The sequence below is a fragment of the Mustela nivalis genome (genome assembly GCF_964662115.1).
Source record: "Mustela nivalis genome assembly, chromosome: 8".
NCBI lineage: Eukaryota > Metazoa > Chordata > Mammalia > Carnivora > Mustelidae > Mustela > Mustela nivalis.
In genome coordinates, this window is record NC_139027.1 from 59,618,642 (window position 1) to 59,627,801 (window position 9,160).

The 9,160-nt window shown below is 42.8% G+C and overlaps 1 long non-coding RNA gene across 1 annotated transcript; it reads right to left on the reverse strand.

The window, feature by feature from the left end:
- Nucleotides 1–470: 470 nt before the first annotated feature.
- LOC309872494 lies at nt 471–8,557 on the reverse strand. The gene is made up of 3 exons (XR_014315906.1): nt 8,061–8,557; nt 7,153–7,846; nt 471–3,056 (listed from the first exon to the last, which is right to left on the reverse strand). It is a non-coding gene; the product is annotated as an uncharacterized lncRNA (long non-coding RNA).
- Nucleotides 8,558–9,160: the final 603 nt, after the last annotated feature.

A 9,160-nucleotide genomic window follows, 5' to 3' on the forward strand; every position in this document is an offset into this window, starting at 1 on the left:
TAAACAGAGTCTGAGATACTCTTTTAAGGGAACAGCTAGTTACTGGAATCAAACCTGGAGTCAAACTTAGGGCTCTGGGTCCAGTCCAGTGCTATTTGATTAAACATAGAACCTCAGTACCAGGGGTGCCTGGGTGGCTCAATCAGTTAAGGGTGTGCCTTGGGCTTAGGTCCTGGTCTAAGAGTCCTGGGATCAAGTCCCACATTGGACTCCCTGCTCAGAGAGGAGTGTGCTTCCCCTCTGCCTGCAGCTCCCCTTGCTTGCACTCTGTCTCTTTGTCTCTCTCTCTCTCTCACTCTGACAAATAAAATCTTAAAAAAAAAAAAAAAAGTGTTGTTGCCTACTCTATCATCTAATACCCAGCACAGTGCCTGGGCAGAAAGGACTCAATCAACCTTCCCTGAATGGAAGAATGAGATGTCCATTCTTTTTTTTTTTTTTTTTTTCTTTTAAGGTATTTTTTTTTTTTTAAAGATTTTATTTATTTGTTTGACACAGAGAGATCACAAGTAGGCAGGGAGACAGGCAGAGAGAGAGAGAGAGAGAGAGAGAGAGGAGGAAGCAGGCTCCCTGCTAAGCAGAGAGCCCAATGTGGGGCTTGATCCCAGGACCCTGGGAACATGACCTGAGCCCAAAGCAGAGGCTTGAACCCACTGAGCCACCCAGGCACCCCTGAGATGTCCATTCTTAACCCACTGAGCCACCCTGGCGCCCAAGATGGCTATTCTTAAAAAGATGCAGCATTGGGATGTCTGGGTGGCTCAGTCCATTAAGCATCTGCCTTCAGCTCAGATCATGTTTCCAAGGTTCTGGGATCAAGCCCTGCATGCAGATCTCTGCTCAATGGGGAGTCTGCTTCTCCCTCTCCCTCTGCCTATCTCTCTCTCTCTCTCTCTGTAAAATAAATAAGAAATCTTAAAAAAAAAAAGAGAGAGAGAGAGAGAGGGAATTCAGTCCTAGGCCCCTCTCCCCATTTCCTGCCTTTCTATACTTTCATCAGTAAAATCTGGTTAAAGTAAACATCTGGGCAGCTGCAAGCATCTGCATGTAATCACAGACCTGGGACTGAAGCACTTTCAATGGGCAACAGGCACCACGATGGAATTATGGAATAAGGACCAGAGATAGAGGGGTTTACTCACTTGCCTCGGCTGGAAACCCCTGGAAAGGAAGAACCAAGCAGAGCTTCAGAAATTTACCATGGAAATTAATTTTTTAAATGTATTAGGGTGGAGAAGAGTGTCTTATTCTCTTTTCCAAATGGGATTTACTTTTTTTAATAATCAGAAAACATTAATTAATTTTCTTAAATATTTATTTGTTCATTTTTAAATGAGTGGGGAGTTGGAAAGGAAGAGTTAGGGTAGAACAAGCTTTTTGCCAGTTTGACTTAGAATCAGGTCATGCCAGGTGAAACCAATTCTACTTTCCCTACCCTTCCTGTTCTCCTTTGGTGGTTTATAAGTGAACTTTTGCGCAAGGCAGCAGCTTGCATAGAAAAGACAATGAACGCATTTTCTTGATTTGGTGAGATGGGAGATCAGTTAAAGGACAGAACCAGAGAGAAAATGAACACTGGGGAATGGGTGAAGTCATGTGACTTGGTGGAGATCCACTTCAATGAAATAGTACCTGAGTTCCTGTTACAAGCAAGACTAACGAAGGTAGAACATGGTGCTCACTCTTAAAATATGTGACTGTTTCTGGGATGCCTGGGTGTCTCAGTTGCTTAAGCATTTGCCTTTGAGCTCCAGTCATGATCCCATGGTCCTGGGATGGAACCCCATGTTGGGCTCTCTGCTCAGCGGGGAGTCTGCTTCTCCATCTCCCTCTGCCTGTGCCTTCCCCTGCTTGTGCTTTCTCTCTCTCTTTTTCTGTCGAAAGAATGAAAGAAAAAAGAGGAAAAGAAAAGAAAGGAAAGGAAAGGAAAGAAAAGAAAAAAGAGAAAAGGTACAGCACATCCTTTCAGGTAGAAAAAAAAGTTCTCATGCCCTTTTCCTTGACTTCTTTAGATCCATTAGTCCCAACAAATAATTTCTGCTTTAAGATGTCAGGAAGCCCAGGCCTCATGGTACCATTTCCTCTCTCTGCCCAGTTGGTTATTACATTCACCAGCCGTCTCCCAAAGTCCTAGGCACTGGGAAAAAGACCTAGAGCCTACTCGAGCATTGGTGGCAATTAAGCAGTCTGTTCCAAGACCTCCAGGTCCTCATGTCTAAGGTCAAACGTGCCATTCTAGCCCTAAAAAGACCCCAGAGACAGTTTCTCCTCTTCAGTGGCAGGTTCAGGCCTGGCTGATATGTGGTGGTATCAGAGGCCAAAAGCTGTTCTTACTTTGCTTCTAAAGGTACTTTTAGATGCCAGAGAAAGGAGGTTTTAACCTCTATAGCTTAGAACACAACATTTTAAAAACAGTTGAAAAGGCCTTGGAAAGTTCTCAGATGAAGTTAATTAAAACCTTCCCCTGTCCTAAGGGTCAGTCCTGCTGTTTCGAGTTGTTATCCAACTGAGTCTCTGGATAAGCAAGTCTCCCAAGGACTGGTGGATTCAGTTTAGAAGCTATGCCACGTGGAGAGTGCCAACTGCCCCTGCAAGGGAAACATTTGTTTTCTGCCTTAAAATCTCTAAGCAAGAACTGTAGGAGAGCACAAAAATATTTTTTAAAAAGATTTTATTCTTTTATTTGACAAAGAGAGAGAGGGAACATGAGCAAGAGGAGGGGCACACGGAGAGAGAGAAGCTGGCTCCCTGCTGAGCAAGGAACCTGATGTGGGGCTCCATCCCAGGACCCTGCGATCATGACCTGAGCCTAAGGAAGATGCTTAAACAACTGAGCCACCCAAGCGCCCCTCGAAAACATTTCCACTAGCAATCTTAACTCTAGCTCATACTGCCAACTATCAGCCAAAGGAATCCTATCCCTCAAAAACGGTCAGGAAGGAAAACTCTCTGATACACAGCATGGAGTACGATGCTTGCCATCAGAAGGGCTAGCTTTGTTCTGGGAAGAGGTGATGGCGTCAGTCTCTCTGTACAATGTCAGTAAGCTCATATCACTGAAATGGAATAAGAGAGTTACCATAGCAGGAAGGCAGTGCCCTCTCTTGCTCTCAGGCTACACTAAGAGATTTCTTAGTACAAGGAACTGAGCCTAGCCCTGGCTTGGCCACACACAGCTGGGAGGCATTTCAGGAAACAGGGAGCCATTGTCCCCAACAGGATGCACACTTCGCCAGTGTGTCTATTCATCAGCCCAGCACAGGTTGGCTTTGCCGCCTGTGGATCAACAAAGTCCTTCTCAACAAATGTCAAATGGCTTTGTGCTTTAAGATTCCCAAAAACAGATGTAGTTGAGGTGGCTAGTTGCAACTTAGGGGTTATTATGCCCAGTCTACTCTGTAAATAGTGACTGAGTGACTGACTTAAAAGAAACAATGCCATGTGCTAGTGGAAAACCAATGTAAGACTCAGATCCTTGACCTCTAAGAATTTGCCATCTAGTAGAGGGGGCCCTGGGAATGTCAGCCAGGGGCTCTGCCAATAGCCAGGGTCTCCTATAGAGGGGAGATGCCCTCCCCCGCCCCCCACCCAGAGCGCTCTACTCAGAGATAGCACCAAGCTATTCTATCCCAGGAATGGCCATTATTAGGCTGGGGACAGGGGGTTAGGCCAAGGGCCACCTGCATAGTCTAGGCAGTGCCTCAGTGGGCCAGCATAGAAAGATGGGCTGAGCCAAACTTACAGGAAGAAGAGCTAGGATCTGGGTGCACATGGAGGAGGCAGAGGGCAGGTCATGAGTAGGAGGTGGATGCTTGAAGGCCATGCCCTGCAGAGAAACTCCTGTGACCTGACTTTACCTCTGTTCCTGTCTTGCTTCAGGCCCAGCTATCTTCCTTCTTCTGGGTTCCTCCATAAGTGCCCTTCTAACACCCATGCCTTAACACACACCCACTCAGACACGCTACCAGTAGTTATGGTAGCAAGAGAATCTTTTTTCTTTTTTCTTTCTTCCTTTTTTTTTTTGCTTGTTTGACATTTTATTTATTTATTTATGGTTTTATTTTTGAGTAATCTCTACACCCCTTGGGATTCGAACTTCCAACCCTGAGATCAAGAGTTGCATGCTCCACCAACAGAGCCAGCCAGGTGCCCCTCTTGATTTATTTAAAGTGGAATTAACGCATAGAACAAGAAAATCTTTATTCCTGACCAAGAGGGAAGCGGGATAAGAAAAGTCAGGCAATAACCATGGTACACGTTGGAGGGCTTGTGATCTTGAATGTTCAGTCTGGATGTACTTTTCAGCTTTGCCTAGGCCTGACGTGGCCAGAGGGACTGTCCGCTCTATGAGGGCTGCCTTGCTTACTGCTGCGTCTCCTAGTTCGGCACCTGCACAGAGCTGGTGATCGGTAAGTGCTGGTTGAATGAATGAATAGACCAGAAGCCAGGCAGATGAAGCTAGGTTTAGCATTTCCTGTTTTCTGTGTGTTACGTTTCTACATTCAAGGATTTCTTGATCCTCTGACTTCCAGTGGGTTTCAGCCAAATGGTGAGCCCTTGCCGGAAATCAGAGGGAAGGAGGCAAATGATGTAGGGCTCTCCTTCCCCCGACTGACAGCTACACTGTGTAAGGTGGCCCGCTCTATTCCATCCCTCTGCCTGCCAATTCTCTCACTCTGCAGGCTGAGGCATAGGAGTGACTCCCAACCCAGTGTGATCAGCCCCAGGTAATACCTGTCCTTTGTGATTTCCCCACCAACCATTCTAAATAACCCCTTTATTAAAAGTTACTTAAAGCATCCAGTGTGAATATAACATCTGTTTCCTGCTGAGACCCTCACGGACAGAGTTTCCAGAAACCCACTGTGTACATTTTGCTCTCTGGTTTTCTCTGCGTACCAGCACATTCTGCCCCACTCTGTCGGCGGGTACTCGTTGCTTCACAGAGGAGGAGGCTTGCTCAGACTGGCCTAGTATACAGTGAACATGGTGGAATGGCAGAAGGGAACAAGGGAATATCCTGTCCCAACACCAGCAAATACATTGCATACATTGCATAAGTGCTAAGTGAGGAAGACCACTGGTCGCTACTTTGCCCACCACAAAGTCTCACCTTCTGCTGGGCAAGAAAGCTTTCCTTCTCAGATAAAACTAGTTTCCTTGGCTAAAAAAAGCTTTATTTTTAATTACATTTTATGGCACAACTACAAAATAATAATCAAAGATTCTTTTGGGGAGAAGGCCACTGCTCTTCCCTGACCACAAATTAATTTACCCAAATTAATGCAGCAGAAGTAGGGGGGCAGTGGATGGGGGAATCCACTCTTCTCTGTCATGTTTACCTTTTAAATTTGATAAGCCCTTGAAGAGAAAGAGTTAGTGAGCATATCAAGCTGGGCTCCTCTTTCAGCCATTAGTGCTGGGTTAAGGAGAGTAGGTGGAAGGGCTATTTTTATTTTTATGATAATTTATCTTCCCTGAACATACTAATGGGGAAAAGTGCATTTTAAATTTTCTAAAAAAGGAGACTAAAAGGGTCTCATGTGATCCAAGCTTTCTCTCACTTCTAGTAAATATATCCTCCCTTGGCTCTTTGGTACATATTATCTCGTCTACTTAGGATCTGGTTTTAAAGCAGGTTTCCTACTAGGGAGAGTCAACAGCAGTCTAAGAGAGAAAGGCTTGATTTCCTACCTAAGACTCAAATGGAAAAACATGGGATCTGTACGTATTTGTTCTCTTTCTTCCCCGCCCTTACCCCTTTAAAGAGGGGTATACTGGTTTCTTTAGTTCCCTGTCTTTCGGCAACAGCCACTTGAAAGAAAGAATCATGTGGTGATTATTAATTTTGCATGGGATCAACTCTGGCCTCAGCTTTCATTTGAGATGCAGTTACATGAAAAACAGACTGAGTTAATTTCATCCCCTCCGGGGTTGCTTGGCAACAAAGCCTAGTTCCAGATCATCTCTCCTCCTTGGCCCAGAGTGATCTCTTTGGGGTGCCGCTCATGCTAAGGCAATCACCACCCTGTTGCTGTTGCTCCTGAATGTGTCCCTGTGGTCTTGATGGCACAGAGGGTTTGTGGCTTTGCTCCAGTCACACAGCTTGGGGTCTATGTAAGCCCTGAGCTTGTTAGCACAGAGAACATACTACGCTTGGGGAATTTGGGATTCAAACAATTGAGGTTAGACAGGAAAGAGAGGGAACATGAGCAATATCTCAGGTGATCTGGAGGGCAGGGGGCTGAAGTTCTTCTTCTTCCTTTTTTTTTTTTTTTTTAAAGCATTACTATGTTCTGATTTGGAAATCTTTCTAAGCTACATTGTTAAGTGATAAATGCAAAGTCCAGAAGAGTATGCATAGGATGCTGGTTTGGGGGGTGGGCAGGAAGAAGGAGAAAAGTGGAGGTATGAAAATATTTTGTTTATGTTTGCTTAAAGAAAAACACAGATGGTCCCCTGTAAGTGTTTGTGAGGTATGGGAGTAATGGGCTGGAAAGGGCAGAGGAGGTGGGCTCCGTCTGCTGGCTAGACAGGATGCTGCCCAATTCATGATTCACTTAACAAAGTCAATTAGATCTTCAAAAAAGGAAAAAAGAAAAGGAAAGAAATAAAGGGTAGATGCAAGAACAAGATTTTCCATCGGTGTACCTCTTTGTACTATTTCTCTTTATAAACTAAAAGAATGTGTTGTCCAATCAAAAAGATTTAAAATAAACATTAAACGAGTGTTAGAACCCCAAAGCAAAGTGTTAATGCTCGGTAGAGTTGAGGTTTGTTAAAGGTATATGGGAACTTTTTGAAATGTTTTCATTATTAGTAACCCCAACAAATGTTCTAGGCTTCCCTTCCTGTTTTAACACCATTCTTCCTATCTTTTATAAAGGAAGTCAGTAGCTACATTTTGAACATTTTGAATGACTTGGTAGGAGATAGGGTATCTCTAAGAATTCTGAGCTGCAGAGAAAAGCTGTCAGCTAGGAATATTAGCCTTAATCAGGGTGTGCATCCATCTCTGTCCCAAATGGCTTCAGCTGTGGTCCCTGAAGATCTGAGAAGGCAGAAGTGACAACCTTGTCAGGGATTGGCCTAAGAATGGAATTCCCGTGGTAGAAGCATAGCTCTTCAATTCATACAAGCCCTCAGCTGTACCTTTGTGAGGGTTTTCCTGGATATTCTTCAGTGTCTTCTCTCATCTCTGCAGCAAGCAGCATCTCCTCATCTTCCAGATCATTCTGTTGGTAGTTTGCTCCACTAGACTAAACTCCTTGAGGATAGATAAAATGACCAAGTCATCGCCACACACAGCTCCCTTGGCAGAGCAGAAGTACATACTTTTTCTTAAAATTTTTATTTTGAAGTAATACTTGATTCACATGAAGTTGCAAAAAATATACAGAGCCATAAATGCCTGTTTAAAAAGAAGGAAAAAAAATCTTACATCAGTAACCTAACTTCGCACCTAAAATAACTAGAAAAAGAAGGGCAAATTAAGTCCAAAGGAAGAGGAAGGAAAGACAAAAAGATTAGAGAGGAAATAATGAAATATAGAATAGAAAAGCAGTTGAGAAAATCAGTAAAACCAAAACTTTGTTCTTGAAAAATCAATAAAATTGATAGACCTTTAAGCTAGATTGATGAAGATAAAAGGAAAGAAGACTCAAATTACTAAAATCAATAATAAAAGAGAATGTTACTATCAACTCTACAAAAATAAAAAGGACTGTAAGCAAAAACTAAGAACAATTATATACCAACATTAGGTAACACAGATGCCATAGATAAATTCCTAGAAAGACAAAAGCTACTGAAATTGAGTCATTAAGAAATAGAAAGTCAGGGGCGTCTGGGTGGCTCAGTGGGTTGGGCCGCTGCCTTCGGCTCGGGTCATGATCTCAGGGTCCTGGGATCGAGTCCCGCATCGGGCTCTCTGCTCAGCGGGGAGCCTGCTTCCCTCTCTCTCTCTCTCTGCCTGCCTCTCCATCTACTTGTGATTTCTCTCTGTCAAATAAATAAATAAACTCTTTAAAAAAAAAAAAGAAATAGAAAATCAGGGTCACCTGGGTGGCTCAGTAGGTTGGGCAGCCCCCTCTTGGTTTGGGCTCAGGTTATGATCTCTGGTCATGGGATCAAGCACTGGGTGGGGGCTCTGTGCTCACCAGGGAATCTGCTTGGGATTCTCTCTCTCTCCCTCTTCCTCTGTCCCTTCCCCTGCTCATGCTCAATCTCTTTCTCTCTCTCAAATAAACACTAAACTTTTTTAAAAAGGAAATAGAAAATCAAAACCACAATGAGATATCACTTCATACCCACTTGGATAGATATAATAAAAAAGAAACACAATAACATGTTAGCTAGGATGTGGAGAAATCAGAATTCTCATACACTGATGGTGGATATGTAAAATGGGGCTGCATCTTGGAAAACTGTGTCAGTCCTTCAAAAAATTAAAGAGAGTTATCATTTGATCAAAAAAATCCACTCATGGGTATATACTCAAGAAAACTGAAAACATATGTTCAAAAAACCCATACATAAATGTGTATAGTGACCTTATTCATAATAGTTAAAAAGCAGAAACCACCTAGGTGTCCATTAAGTAATGAATGAACAAAATGCGGTATATCTATAGGATGAAATATTATTCAATCACAGAAAGGAATTTAAAACTCGTACATGTTACAGTGTGGATGAATCTCAAAAACATGCTGGTGAACAAGGCCAGACACAAAAGAACAAGTATTGTATTGATTCCATGTAAGTGAAGTTTCAAGAATAGGCAAATCCACAGAGACAGAAAGTAGCTTAGTAGTTTCTAGAAGATAAAGGATGGGGAAAAGGGGAGTGACTACTGAAGATAGCGTTTCTTTTGTGGTGATGAAAATGTTCTAGAATTAGTGGTTATTGTTACATATATGTGACCAATATACTAAATTGGACAATGAATATACCAAAGTCCATTGAATTGTACATTTCAAAAGGGTGAATTTTGAGGTATATAAATTATATGTCAATTTAAAACAGAATGAATAAAAGCAGCAGCTAATGCCTTTAAATATGTGATAGGAGATTCCATTTACCTTCACCCAGTGGTGTATTACTGTATGTCATATCACAACCAGGAAAATGACATTAGTACAATGCAAAAAGCTTATTTAGA